This window comes from Aquarana catesbeiana, linkage group LG02 (assembly GCF_042186555.1).
Source record: "Aquarana catesbeiana isolate 2022-GZ linkage group LG02, ASM4218655v1, whole genome shotgun sequence".
Classification (NCBI taxonomy): domain Eukaryota; kingdom Metazoa; phylum Chordata; class Amphibia; order Anura; family Ranidae; genus Aquarana; species Aquarana catesbeiana.
This window is the reverse complement of record NC_133325.1, coordinates 553,809,107-553,824,302: the sequence shown is the minus strand read 5'-3', so window position 1 is coordinate 553,824,302 and position 15,196 is coordinate 553,809,107. Positions and strand designations below refer to the sequence as shown.

Sequence of the window (15,196 nt, the reverse complement as noted above, 5' to 3'; positions counted from 1 at the left end):
ACCAGTACCTGTGTTAAAAAAAAATTTGAAGAATGAAAAAAGAAGAAAAAGGAAGAAGAAAAAGGAAGAAGAAAGAAGAAGAAAAAGGAAGAAGAAAGAAGAAGAAAAAGGAAGAAGAAAGAAGAAGAAAAAGGAAGAAGAAAGAAGAAGAAAAAGGAAGAAGAAAGAAGAAGAAAAAGGAAGAAGAAAGAAGAAGAAAAAGGAAGAAGAAAGAAGAAGAAAAAGGAAGAAGAAAGAAGAAGAAAAAGGAAGAAGAAAGAAGAAGAAAAAGGAAGAAGAAAGAAGAAGAAAGAAAAGGAGAAGACACATAGCATGAATATAGTTGTGCTCAACATTGGAGACTGGACTAGGCCGTCTCCTATTTCCTAGACACAGTGACGACAACAAAAAAGGGAAGTAAAGAACAAAGCAGCCAGGCCCTTGGAAATTCTAGATAGACTGTCCAGAATATCTCTGATTTATAAAGCTAAAGCCAAACATTTTTTAAATAGTTCCCCAGCACAGGTTTAAAGAAAAAAAAAAAAAAAAAACCCAAGAAAAACAAAACAAAACAAAACAAAAAAAAAAAACAAACATTCTGCTTAAAATACTTGCCTCACCCCTTTAGCAGTGTTCATTTTGACGTCAAATTTCGATTTAGTTTTAGTCATATACTTTTGACTAAAATGCCATTTTAGTTTTAGTCATCTGAATTGTTTAAGTCATATTTTATTCTACTAAATCTGCAGTACATTTTAGTACCCCAGATCTCTCAGTAAAGATTAACTGTCACTGTCCATGCTATCATTAGAGATGTTGTTCATCCTCTGTGAGAGCAATAAAATTCATCAAGAAAAAAAAAAAAAATGAAAACAAAAAAAAATGATAAAAATATATACATCTCCCCTGTCCCTCCATGCTAATGCGCGAAGGCATACGTAGGTCCCACATGCATATGTAAACGGTTATCCCACCACACATGTAAGATCAGAGCGCGAGCAATAATCCTACCATCAGATGTCCTGTTTAATGCTAATCTTGTAACTTGTAAAGGCTTTTAAAGCATCACCTCTAGAGATTTTTAGGTTACTGTAGTTTGTTGCAATTCCACAGGCATGCACAAATATTAAAGCGTGACATCTTTGTTATCCATTTATTCAACATAACATCATCCTTTCTATTTTACCAAACAACTTAGCATTATATTGTGTTTGTGTGCACTAAAATTCATTAAAGGGCATCTTATCCTGAAACCTGCATATGATAAACCGCTGCGCAAATATCATTTATGTGACATAAAAAAAAATTGTAACAACCATTTTTTCTCCAGGACATTTGCTTTCAGAAAATATATAATGCTTGGGAGTTCTAAGTAATCATCTAGTAAAAAAATAAATAAAATAGCAGATTTTTACATGTAAGTGAGAAGTGTAATGCCCCGTACACACGGTCGGACTTTGTTCGGACATTCCGACAACAAAATCCTAGGATTTTTTCCTCAAACAAGTTTGGCTCAAACTTGTCTTGCATACACACAGTCACACAAAGTTGTCGGAAAATCCGATCGTTCTGAACGCGGTGACGTAAAACACGTACGTCGGGACTATAAACGGGGCAGTGGCCAATAGCTTTCATCTCTTTATTTATTCTGAGCATGCGTGGCACTTTGTGCGTCGGATTTGTGTACACACGATCGGAATTTCCGACAACGGATTTTGTTGTTGGAAAATTTTATATCCTGCTCTCCAACTTTGTGTGTCGGAAAATCCAATGGAAAATGTGTGATGGAGCCCACACACGGTCAGAATTTCCGACAACAAGGTCCTATCACACATTTTCTGTCGGAAAATCCGACCGTGTGTACGGGGCATAAGAACTGGCTTGAGCAGCAAGTGGTTGAAAAAAAACAAAATTTTATTTAACTCAAAAAAATACCCTCTATTGCTCTCAGCTTCCTTTATATTCCTACTTTCTATAGTGTGATCTGACTTCCTATTAAGGGTGGCTTTATTCCTTCATGCCCCCACTATACCGTGCCTTGAAAAAGTCTTTCTTTGTTTATAGCGCAAATGATGGTGATCAAATACCACCAAAAGAAAGCTTTATTAGTAGTGGAAAAAAAAATGACAAATTTCATTTGGGTACAGTGTCGCATGACCGCGCAATTTTTCAATTAAAGTAACGCAGTGTCATATCGCAAAAAATGGCCTAGTCACGAAGAGGGGTAAATCTTCTGGAGGTCAAGTGGTTAAAAAATGTCTTTAAGCTGTGAACAGTTTATTTCACACATTTTAGCAAAAGAATTGCTAACAGTATCTGCTCTGTATGTGAAAACTTTTATCACGTAAATGGCTATTATTCCAGTTTCTGAAAAGAAAGTCACATTCTGCTCCTCGCTGCAAGGTTATTCTTTTTTTCCTATATTGGCCAAAACAGCAACTACAATTGTAGTGATAGAATGAAATGCTTTTCTAGTCATCATGCCACAGTGAGGCAACCCGTGTCATCAATAAGCAATATCCTGGAAAAAAAAACAAAAAAAAAAAACTGTCAAATCATACCTGGACTGGACTTCCAAAGCCATGACTGAACAGATTTTTGGCTCTATAACATAGAACTGTGGCCTGTCACTAGTTTGCCACAAGGGATTATGATGTACAATTTTATTTGCTTGTACCATGCTATATATATATATATATATATATATATATATATATATATATATATATATATATATATATATATATATATATATATATATATATATATATATATATATATTTTTTTTTTTTTTTTTTTTACTATGTGTATTGATACTCCTATGCTTACATGCATGTTATACTATTTTATGTCATGCCAATCATTGGTTTACTAACACAGATGTTTATACCTATGTGAATTTGTTTGGTCCCACCATGCACACCTCATTCAAAGTCCCAACCTCCCCCCTCTTTGCATATAGTATAGGGATGGGGGCGTGAACCTTCCCTCACGTCCCATTTAAAGTCCCAATGTTCCTCCCCTACTTCTTTTAACTAGATTGCCACAATGTGCCACACTCACCAAACTTAGCGTAGGAGGAATATTTGGTCCCTTCTGATGCATTGGCAGCCCATTCACAAAAAGCACACCACAGCAGGCCTTCCTGGTAAGAATGGGTCCCCAGCCGGCATCGACAGATAGAACAAACCTCTTCAAACTGGGAGAAAATCACCTTAATATGGGCAGCTTTTAAAAAGAGACATTCTAGACAGTAAGTGAAACTATTCAAGTCAGCTGGGTTACTTCCCGTTTTATAGCTTTGAGAAACATTTTAGTGTGGAAAGTTTAACACATCAGCTTTCTATATGTGAGAGACACAAATGGACTGTAGTAGAAGATCTTAGCTATATAGGGAAGTAAAAGGGGATGCGACAGAGTTGAATGGACTGGTGAACTACAGCAATCGACACCTTGATGAAGCATTGAAGCCCTGAGCAGGCTGGCTATGTAGGCTTAACGCTTACTTGTCAATAAAGTGTATATTACCCTAAAATGTATTATTTCATATACACTATATTACCAAAAGTATTGTGACACCTGCCTTTACACACAAATGAACTTTAATGGCACCCCAGTCTTAGTCTGTAGGGTCCAATATTGAGTTGGCCCATCCTTTGCAGCTATAACAGATTTAAGTCTTCTGGGAAGGCCGTCCACAAGGTTTACCAGTGTGTCTATGGAAATGTTTGACCATTCTTTCAGAAGCACACTTTGTGAGGTCAGGCACTGATGTGGACCAGAAGGCCTGGCTCGCAGTCTCTGCTCTAATTCATCCCAAGGGTGTTCTATTGGGCTGAGGCCAGGACTCTGTGCAGGCCAGTCAAGTTCCTCCACCCCAAACTTGCTCATCCGTGTCTTCATGGACCTTGCTTTGTGCACTGGTGTGCAGTCATGTTGGAACAGGAAGAGACCATCCCCAAACTTTTCCCACAAAGTTGGGAGCGTGAAATTGTCCAAAATGTCTTGGTATGCTGATTAGGACCAGTGCACAAAAGCAAGGCCCATAAAGACATAGTTGAAAAAGTTTGAGGTGGAGGAACTTGACTGGACTGAATCATGATCTCAACCCAATAGAACACCTTTGGGATTAGAGCGGAGACTGTAAGCCAGTCCTTTAATCCAACATCAGTGCCTGACCTCACAAAATGTGCTTCTGGAAGAATGGTCAAACATTCCCATAGACACACTCTTGTGGACAGCCTTCCTAAAAGAGTTGAAGCTGTTATCGCTGCAAAGGGTGGGCCAACTCAATATTGAACCCAACAGACTAAGACTGGGATGCCATTAAAGTTCATGTGCAGGTAAAGGCAAGCATCACAATACTTTTGGTAATATAGTGTATGTGTCTCCATGTTCATGCAAAGGTTTTTAACTGTAGTCTTACTTCGTTCACTGAGAAATACCCGGTGATCCTGCCAGACCCTCTTATTCCAGATTGAAAACGGACTACGCTAGGTATGGAAGCAGATCCATGTTCGTAGCATGGTCACTATGTGTACCACTTCTTTCTTCTGGAGTTACAGGATGCTGTGCCCGTGCACAGGGTGCCTGTAACTGACGTAGTCGGTTACTCCCCCCACCTATGATTGACAATGGCTCCCAGCATCGCAAGTCGACACCCTTCTCCAATACAGGCGCACACAGACAGGGAATGTACTCCTCCGTGCTGTAATACACTGCCCACCCCCTAATAGAGGCCACATCCCCTGTCCCTGGATTGACATCAGCAACCTGGAGAACAAAAAGTATGATGTAGTACAGCGACCACCTGCCTGACCGCCCACTGTTTAGGTGCCATACCCCTGCCCATGATTGACAGCAGTTGCCAACAGATGCACACATATGGAGAGCATTCTTCTCTGCTGTCTCTGCTGTGGGTGACCTAACACACCAACCACCTACTACACAGACATAAACCCGATATAAGGGAAAGGAACTGAACAAGTCTGTGCAGCCACATGACCACCAAATGACACACAAAAGATACTTGTCAGATATTGCTATAATACAATAGGCTTTTCTCTTAGTGTATTCACAAATAATTAAATTATTTTGAAGTGAGCAAATGTATTAACTGCCGAAGTCTTACTTCTTTGTGGAAGCCTACAAACCAGGGGTGCGAGACCCATACACGACTCACAACAGACAGACTGCATTCTGAACCATGAATCCATCCCACATAAACATACACCCAGGGAGGTACACAGGGATCCATTAAGATCCACGCTCCCATCTGCTTGGCATTGATTTAAACAGGCTGACCACACATGGCTGCATGGACCTCCTCTACCTTCCGAGTGCGTAAACATGGCTCTCTGTATGCTTTTACTGATCAGTTTGCCCATGTGAATGAGACGTGAGACCTAATAAAAGGATGGTTTTATTTTATTTTTTAAAGCAGCAGTAAACACCGCTTGGTAACTTGAACTCTCAGGCAAGCTTGACGATATCACATGGTGGCACGGGTCTGTGCTGCTAGTCGGCCAGACTCAGCGTCTTGCTATTTTTGAGCCATCAGCCTACTAAAGGATTTTATCTGCACAGATTGTTTGATCTGGTTTTTATTGCTATATTGGAGCGGTTGTTGAATAAATGGATTGAGTTCATTACATACTTCACTATGCGAGTTTGTATGTTATTTTTTCACTGGTGATGTTGATGCTGGGAGCTGCCCAAATGGTTTATGAAATCTCTTCTGTTATGCTGACCATTTATAATCTAGTAGTCCAGCTGATCTCGTAGGAGGCGCATTTGATTACTTCACATGGTCGTGGATCTTCTTTGCACCATTCAGGGAGTGGATCGTATATGAGTGAAGACTTTTTTTGCATTTTATTTGTTCAACTGGTATCACAGTTTTTAAGTGGCTGCTTGTTTATTTATTTTGACCTAGTGCGGATATTATTTTGGAGATTGGTAATAATAAAGCTAACCTATAGGTACAAGGAATATCTCCAAAATGTAAGTTTAGGAGATATTTACTATTAGTGCAGCCGGTAACGTCACTGACACATGTGCACTGCACCCTATGAATGTACTGCGTCTTAACTGAGGCTTCCGTGTACATGTGCGGAAGTGACATCATCTTGGCTCAGTCATTCAAAAGGGCCAGAGCACGCAAACCTGGAAGGAAGACCGGATGAAGATGGAAGCCTTGCAAGCGGTGAAAGAGTGTTTAAGGCTTTAAGTTAAGTCTTTCATAATGTGGTGCATGTAGGTAGGGCTGGGAGATTTTCTTAAAAAAAAAAAAAAAAAAAAACAACTCGATTCACGATTCGAATCGATTTTTTTTTTTGGACACCGCGCTAGTCCTGAGGAGCTGCAGGCATGAGTTTTTAGGCGAGGCCGCAGCTTCGGCCTAGTCTGCGGCGTCCGGCCTCGCGGACTAGGCAGAAGCCGCGGCCTCACCTAAAAACTCCTGCCCGCAGCACCTCAGGACCAGTGTGGTGTCAGCGCCGGTCCTGGGGAGCCGCAGGCAGGAGTTTTTAGGCGAGGCCACGGCTTCGGCCTAGTCCGCGGCGTCCGGCCAAAGCCTTGCCTAAAAACTCATGCCCGCAGCGCCTCAGGACCGGCGCAGTGAAAAAAAAAAAATCGATTTGCTTAAATTTTGAAACGATTTGACCTCTCAACTCGATTCAAGATTTAAATCGATTTTTTCCCCAGCCCTACATGTAGGCAAAAAACCTTCTGTGTGCAGCTGCCCCCCCCATCATTACCTGAGCTCCCTCCGATCCAGCAATAGCTTCAGCTGTCCCGGGACTCTCGTTGGCTCCCATTGTTGTCAATCACAGCCAATGAGAAGAGAGCAGGGGCAGGGCCGAGCCTTGGCTCTGTGTGTCTTATGGGCACAAGCATGCAGCAGTGCCCCCAGGGCAAATGGCTCTCTCTGGGTGCACTCCTCGAGGGGGAGAAGCCAGGAGCACCGGTGAGGGACCCGAAAAGAAGAGGATCATAGCTGCTCTGTGCAAAACCACTGCACAGAGCAGGCAAGTATAACATGTTTTTTTTTTTTTTTTTTTAAATAGCAAAGCTTTAATACCACTTTAGATTTGCAGGGGGAGGGTTTTTTTCCCCTTTTTCCAGACTTTACTATCTGCCTGGTATTGAATGAATAACAGTAATCACTGCTTTGTATTGCATGCTGTGATGTAGCTACTGGTAAAATGTGTAACAGTATGGTAAATATATTGTAACAATACACCTTCATACTCACAGCAAACATCTGTTTTGCTGGAAGCAGTGATGGCTATAAAGTTTTATACATTATATTGCAGCTGGCCAGACCTTAAGCTAGGTTCATACCTTGTGCGGGTTGGAAAGCTCGCAAAATCATGCGCGTTCCCGACCTGCAGGCAAAATTCATTGCTCTTAAGCATTAATTTAGCATTCCTAACGGCATCCCATGAATCGGCAAAACACCTGCATTTTTGTACATGAAACCGCTTGGTGCCGCTGCACCATGCGATTTTGTGCGGCACAATTTAAAAAAGGGATCTGGAATTTCTAAACCTACGTTTCTGCGGGTTGGACAGCCCATTGAAATGAGTGGGCTGCCCTATCCGCAGAATAGGTGGATCGCACTCATGGGAATGGAGTCTTAGAAGTAGTGGTTGCATTTGTTTTCTTTTTTTCAAGCCAAGAACATTTTCATTAAGTACAGAAATGCCAAAAATTGAGTTTTCTTGTCACATACTGTAAGATGAAAGGGCACCATAAAAAAAAAAAAAAAAAACTTATCTTTATTGTGTAAATTACTAGCCTCATCAATTCACCATGTAATGGAGATGAACAAAAAGGCAGACATGCTGAATGTCAGCCTGTGTGCAAATCGTGGTTCTTTCTATAGCTGCAGTGAAGAAATGGACATCGCCATGAAGGGACAGGAAATGCATTATTTGCAAAAACCAGGGAGGTAAAAATAAAGGGAAACAAGCCTGAGAAAAAAAGAACAATGAGTGCAGCCACCACATCAAAAAACGGTTTTGGATAGATAAAGGGAACCTTCACCCTTGCTACCCATTTTCTGTCATTTTACTCCTACCCCCTCTTCTCTCACAATCTGACTTTTTTTTCTTAAAGAGGAACAAATACTTATTTTTCATTTTGTCTCACAACCAAAACAGGAAGTGAGAGGAAATCTTTCCAAAGTCTCCAGGGTAACGATTACGAACATCTCCATTGGAGGATTTCACCTCTATTACTGTTGTGAAGACAACACAAAATTTGTGTCTATTTTTTAGTTTCACTTTCAGGTAATAGTGATAATGGTAAATATGAAGAGGGTGAAGCTCGATAGCAGGGGCACAGACAGCAATAAAAACATGGCAGATATTCTAATCCCTCTCCTATCCAAGAGTGAAAAAAAAAAAAAGTTTTGCCTTACAATTACACCTTAATACTGTTCTCTGTGAACCCTCCCCATACTTATACTTCCTGGATTCTTGCCAAGGTGCGAATGATGTAGTCAGTTGCCTGCAGCCTCACATGATGCTCATGTCACACATCCCAGGAGGCCTCAGGGTATTCTACAGCTTTTTTAACTGCTGGGACATTCCTATTGGAGGGGGGGGGGGGGGTGCAGTACATTACTGAGGGGAAGTGATGTGAAGGGGGGCAGAGGACACTGCTTTGGGCGGGTTACAGGACACTACATTGGAAGGGGGGGGGGGGTGATGTGGAGGGGGCAAAAGGACACTGCTTTGGGGGGGGTGAGATACAGAACACTACTATGGGGGGGGGGGTGAGGTGGTAGAGGACACTGTAGTGAGGGGAGGGTGATGTGAAGGGGGCAAGAAGACACTACAGGGAGGGAGTGATGTGAAGGGAGCAGGGGACACTGTGAGTGAGTGTGTGTGTGTGTGTGTGTGTGTGTGTGTGTGTGTGTGTGTGGGGGGGGTACAGAACACTACTGTTAGGGGGAGGGGGCAGAGGACACTAGAGTGTGATGGTGATGTGAAGGGGGCAGCAGACACTGCTATGGGGGGAAGGGGGGGGGCAGAGGTCCCTGGAAGAATGCCTACGCGTCACTGTCCTGAGTGGGGGAATGGCTGATCCCCATGTCCCTGTATGTTTGCCGCACCCCCCATCTGCATACAGTATGTGAGAGGACTTCCTTCTTGTGTACGCGTGTCATCACTGTCCCCTCTCTGTGCACCGGTGTGATTTAAGGCCCATGTCACAATTGCAACTCTGTCACTGGCAGCAAATGACCAGTGATACAATCATTAGGTTTGTTTATGAGAATAAAGACTTTTTTTTTTGGGGAATTAAAGATTTTTTTTTTAAGCATTTACCAGGCGCTGGTCTCATGGTCTCTGATGGTTGAGACCCACTGTTCTGCAGAAGATGCACTGCATCAGGGAGCCGGCCCTGTAATTATTATGGTTATTTTTATACAGGATTTATATAGAGCCAACAGTTTGCACAGCACTTGACAAATTAACGGAAGACCATGCGATTCAACAATTCAATACAATAGGGCACAAGAGGGTTAGGGGGGCTTACAATTTAAAAGGGAAGGCCAAGTGATACAAAAGGTAAAAACTGTGAGGGGTGAGTTAATGGAGAAAGTAAAAGTTTAGTTATTACATGGAGGTGGGATAGTCTTCCTTAGGCTCAGCTCATACATAAACCGGCTGCAGATCGCACAGCAGCGCTGTCCGTCCCTGTTCTTCATTCCAGGGATGAATCAGGGCAGAATCTTTACCTGAATTCGGGCGTGAAACGGAGGCAAAGACGCCTAGCGTTTCTGTGCAGGGCGCTCCGCAGCCGCCCCAGAGACATGTGAACTGGCATCATAGAGAGCCAGTCATATTCTTCTGCTATGCGAATTGGATGCCGGGAAACCCACATCCAATTTGCATAGGTGTGAACCCAGACTTAAAGAGATACGTTTTCAGGGAATGCCTAAAAGCAGACAGACTAGGACAGTGATGTGAACCTTGGCACCCCAGATGTTTTGGAACTACATTTCCCGTGATGCTCATACACTCTGCAGTGTAGTGGAGCATCAAGGGAAATGTAGTTCCAAAACATCTGGGGTGCCAAGGTTCACCATCACTGGACTAGGAGATAGTCCGCCAGAGATATTCTAAGATGAGATTGGTGATGTGTGAATTTTATTTGTTGGGTGATTGGGAGCCAGTAGAGGGATTGGAGAGGGGTTGTGGCCATTTAACGGTTGGTAAGATGGATGAGTCTGGGGGTTGGCTGCCAGAAACCAGCAGAGGCACGGCAGGCTGCCAATGTCAATGTATCAGAGATGTTGATGGAGAGCCCAACAAAAAGCAGGCTGGGGAGATAGGGCAGGAGGTGAAGTTCCTCTTTAAAGGGAGAGTTCACTCAACCAAAAAACTGCCTATGCAGATCAGGGACATTTGTAGATAAATACAAACTATGCAGCTCCGATCAAAGTTGAATAATAATTGCTATACGTGTAGGCCATTTATGTACCTCATAGAGCCTGACTATACAACTCCCAGAGACTGCATCTCCCCATTCTGCCTTGTTGCTAGGATGTTACTGTTCACCATCACAGGAGTGATCTCTCTAACACTGAGCTCAGAGCTACTGTGCCAGGTAGAGAAAAGAGAATGCGTGTGAGGCAGTTTGAATCAGAGCAAGAACTTGCTCCTGTGATGGCGGAGGTGACCAGTAATAGCTGGCAGTCTCTTAGCAACATCCTAGCAAGGCAGGACTGGGAGATGCCATCTCTTGGGAGTTTTTCAGTCAGGCTTCATGAGGTATGTAAATGTCTTACACCTATAGCAAGGGCATTAACCAACTTTGGTCAAACCTGCATAGTTTGCTGTTTTCTACAGACACCTTTTATCTGCATAGGCGGTTTTTTTATGGTCAAGGTTAACTGTGCCTTTAAGACAGAGAGCAGTCTGCTAATTGCATCCTTTAACACGCCTGAACGACATTAAATGTTATCAGCATGCAATTAAGGACTGTTAAAAGGTCTGCATAATTAATGGGAGTGGCCAACGAAAAACTAAACATGTCCTTTGGTTAGATTATGTTCAGGATTGAATTTATACATTCACAGAAGGAAACCATTTCATAAACATAACTATACCCTGGCTCCTCCACCCTGCCAATGCCCCCCTAAGCAAGCTGCTTGCTAAAGCAGCACTCATGTGAGTTTGCTCCTGAGCTGGGTTATGTGTGTCCATTGACACACACAGCGCAGTTTGGCTCTGCTAAAAACCCCCCCTGCTCTCTGCCTGTGATTGACAGCAGCAGGAGCCCATAGCTCTCACGGCTGCCTCCACATCCAGTTAGGAGAGAGAGCTGGTGCTCTCGTGCACAGCACTGGATTGAGATCAAGTACACATAAGGAGGTATTTTACCTTAATGCAGAGAATTTTTTAAAGTGGAACTTAGGTCAGAAAATTAAATCCTGCTAGATCACTTCAGGCTGGCCCCTTTTGCAGGAATAGCCATGTAAAACAAAAAAAAAGTGTCTATATGGTTTAAAATCCAGTAATACAGTCCCACCCTGCTCTGCACATGCTCAGTTGCTTTGATCTGCAACTGCCATTGTGCTGCACATGTGATCAGTTATCACACCAGCCATTTTTTTAATGGTTTGACAGTTTGGTTGAGGACATAAGCAAATGTGATAGTTAGCAATCGTGACAGTCCAGGAATGTAATTGTTTTTTGAAACCATTAAATTGGTGGGTTTAGTACTGCTTTATGATTTACTGCTGTTCAGGGGCTCTGGGCTTCAGCAAAATGGCAGCCTCCAGCAAGAAGAAACAGGAGCAATGCTGGAGACACAATTTTGGGGTAGCATAATTATTAATGTGGTTAAGAATTATTTTTTTATCAAGATGTTATAAGTAAAGTTCCGCTTTAAGGGGGGGGGGGGGGGGGGGGGGACGACACCCTCTGCCTTTACAACTACTTTTGTGCTGGTTCACAATAGCTCGATTCCAGTGCCGGTTCCTGCATCGCATAGGACTCACAAGCAGTTCACACTGCCCTATGCAAACCGTTGCGGGTGTCAATACAAAGTTAATAACGTCCAATGTACTAATCCCAACACACATGTTCCTGCAGGAATGGCTGTGCATATAAATGGGTTATAGGTCACATACATAATGAAGAGGTCCCATGTGGCTCTGAAACATTGCAATCTGCTGTAACGATGTGATCACTGATTAGAGCTCTGGACACATTTGTTTTCCTTAAAGGGGTTGTAAAGCCTAAACATGTTTTACCGCAATGCAAAAAATGTTTAGGTGTCAGCCTCGCCCCTTCAGCCCCCCCTTTACTTACCTGAGACCCCTTTTGATCCAGCACCGTGCACGTCAGCAGATCGTTTCTCTTTCTCCCCTCACTTCTGGGTCTCACTGGCTTTGCTAGGGCAGTGGGAGCCATTGGCTCCCAGCGATATCAATCAAAGCCAGTAACGACAAAGCGCGGGGGGGGGGGGGGCGAGTCCCTCTTGTCTATGTCAAGCAGCTTCCCATGGGGGCACTGAACAGAGAGAAGGGGGACACGAGAAGAGGAGGATCGGGGCCACTCTGTGCACAGAGTAGATCAGTATAGACAAGTTTGTTATTTTTAAAAAAAGTATTTTTTTACCTTTACAAACCTTTTAATACAAAGTTAGACCCCTTTCACACTGGGGAGCTTTTCAGGTGTTTTTTAGCGCTAAAAATAGCATCTCTCGTGCCTCCCCAGTGTGAAAGCCTGAGTACGCCACTCCCAAAACGCCCTGCCCAGTAAAATGAATGGGTAGTGCTGCCGCAGCACCTGCAAAGCGCTTTGGGCAGAGCCGCAACATGGGCAATTTTAACCCTTTCTTCGAAAAGGGATGCTAAAACTAGCAGCGCTTTACTGTTAACGCTGAGGTTTCGTTAGATTAGGCGACATGTCAGAATGTGTAACGGAAGTGACGTTCGGTCGCCACAATCTTGATACAACCCACACTCCTCCATAGTAAGGATACACTGAGAAGGGGGAACATCTTGTTACACCCACCGGAGTTTTGCATTTTACACTAATTTTTTTAACAGTAAAGTGAATTTATATAGTGAAATACAGTACTTAGAACTCCGTCTGACTGGTTAGATGTTGAATCTAACCAGTCAAAAATGCAAAACTCCGGTGGGTGTAACAAGATGTTCCCTTTCTCGCTTCTCAGTGTATCCTTACTATGGAGGAGTCCGGTGACTAAACGTCACTTCTGTTACACATTCTGACAGGTCGCCAAATCTGATGAAACACTGGCACTTTCCCAGTGTGAAAGCACCCTTGACACCCCCAGATCGGTTTGCATATTGCAGTGCGAACTGTCCAATGGTGCAGGAATCGGATCGCATAGGTGTGAACACCCATGTAATCCGATTACAGTGCAGACCAAAAAAAAAGGTCCTGCACCATTTTGGTGCGAATGCAATGCAAATTCAGCCATACATTCTGTATAGCTGAATTCACATTGCTCAGACTCCGCATGTGAACTGCACAGCTCTGCGGCGCGAATTGCAAGCGATGTCTAATATCGCACCAGTGTGAACCCAGCCTTAGGGTGATTGTACAATCTCATTGTATAGTGTATGATCACCCCAGCAAGTCTTTAAAATGTTCTGAACGCGGGGGGAGTGCGAAAAGATCAGCTGATCACATGGCCACTGTGATTGGCTGTCTCATGATCAGAAGCCCAGTCCCAAGATCTTTCGCCACTGAGTCTCTGCACATAAACGTTGGCACCCGGAAATGCATATAGGTGGCACATGGGCGTTAAAGCCCACCCTGTTGCTGCCACAATATATGCATCATGTAGGCTGCAAGGGGTTACGGAGAATCATACAAAGTTGTATAGTGTATGGTCAGCCTAAACAAGTTCCATGCAAGCAGGGTTGTTAAAGCACATGGGTGGGCTGGCTTTACCTTCTATCTATAATGAAATGTGTGATCTAATCAAGGCTGACAGACATACTGCAACACCCCTCTGTCAATCCCAGAATGGATCAGCACTGGAATACAATGGTAAAGGAATAAGGATCTGCTCGGCTCTACGACTCCTGATTTCTTCTACAAAGGATTGAATAGAACACACAGATGCCCATTTCCATGCCATAGTATTTCCGGAGACCCCGTGTTTACTGTCACTTCCAACATCTGTACACAGAGCTGTCATCTCCCCACACAAGTGTCACCCCATATACAGAGCAATGACAGCTCTCCAGACCAGCGGGCGGAAGGTAAAGGCCGGCACAGCTCTCACCGCAGACTGCCATACCTGAGCTCCAGCCCGGACTCTTCAATTGGCTCTCGCTGCACAACAGATTAGTCCAGCACACACCGGAAGCAGGGAGGCTGCATGATAACTCCGAATACGCTTTCCTGCTGGCCCCGCCCTCCTCAGCTCTGATGACCAATCAGCCATTGGTGCTCCAACTACCAATAGCGCTGAAGCCTTGCACCGTGGCCCTCTTTACCTCACAAGGAGGAGAAGTCGCGATTGGACGGCTGCTGGTTGTAATCGAAGTAGGTCTACGTGCTGACTGTCCCTATATGGCTGCAGAAGAGTGATGTGGCTCTCATAGGGCGAATGGAAAATGGATTTCTTTGTGTTTGAAAAATCCGTTTCTAAAAGCTGTCTGAGTTTCTCTCAGCTCACCAGGTTCTGAAAGGAGAACTACTTGTAAGGAAACGGCGCACCGTGTCATTGCTGACCTTCATGAAAGTGTTAACAGTTGTTTATAGGGACTTCATTATCTTGGAATCATAGACAAGAATGAAAGTAGAACTAAGCATTTGTTTTTTTTTTTTTGTTTTTAGTTTTGGATAGAACAGAGAGGGTTAAAACACGCCAGGTTTTTATTGCTGTCTGTGTATGATTGCCACCTCATCGCTTTAAAACCCAAACACATATGAATTGCACAGGTTCTGTGGCTAATTAAGGTGGTAATTAAACTCACTTGGTGCCTTACCTGCATTAAATTAGCCTCAGAACCTGTTAATTCATATGTGTTCGGGTTTAAAGGGATGAGGTGGAAACCCTACTCCCAAACAGTCCCGGATTCTGTGGCACAGCCCCGCATTCTGACATATGGTCCCGCAGTCCCATTCAGCTGAGCAGTTTCCCGCATTACTCCCACTGCCCCACTCACTTTTTCAGATCAGATACAAGGCAGGAGAAATGACAGACATTTTTT

At 43.5% G+C, this 15,196-nt stretch overlaps 1 protein-coding gene across 2 annotated transcripts in view; it reads right to left on the bottom strand.

Annotated features, from left to right (window-relative positions):
- Positions 1-14,415, bottom strand: part of CEPT1 (choline/ethanolamine phosphotransferase 1) — a 104,315-nt gene extending 89,900 nt beyond the window's left edge. Inside the window, exon 1 of one of the 2 annotated variants that reach the window (XM_073615964.1) lies at positions 14,278-14,415. The gene's annotated coding sequence lies outside the window, so the exon portion shown is untranslated. Of the gene's footprint in view, positions 1-3,042; positions 3,211-14,277 lie in introns of those variants that run through there. The other variant, XM_073615967.1, reaches the window with a different exon arrangement.
- Between the last annotated feature and the right edge of the window lie 781 nt (positions 14,416-15,196).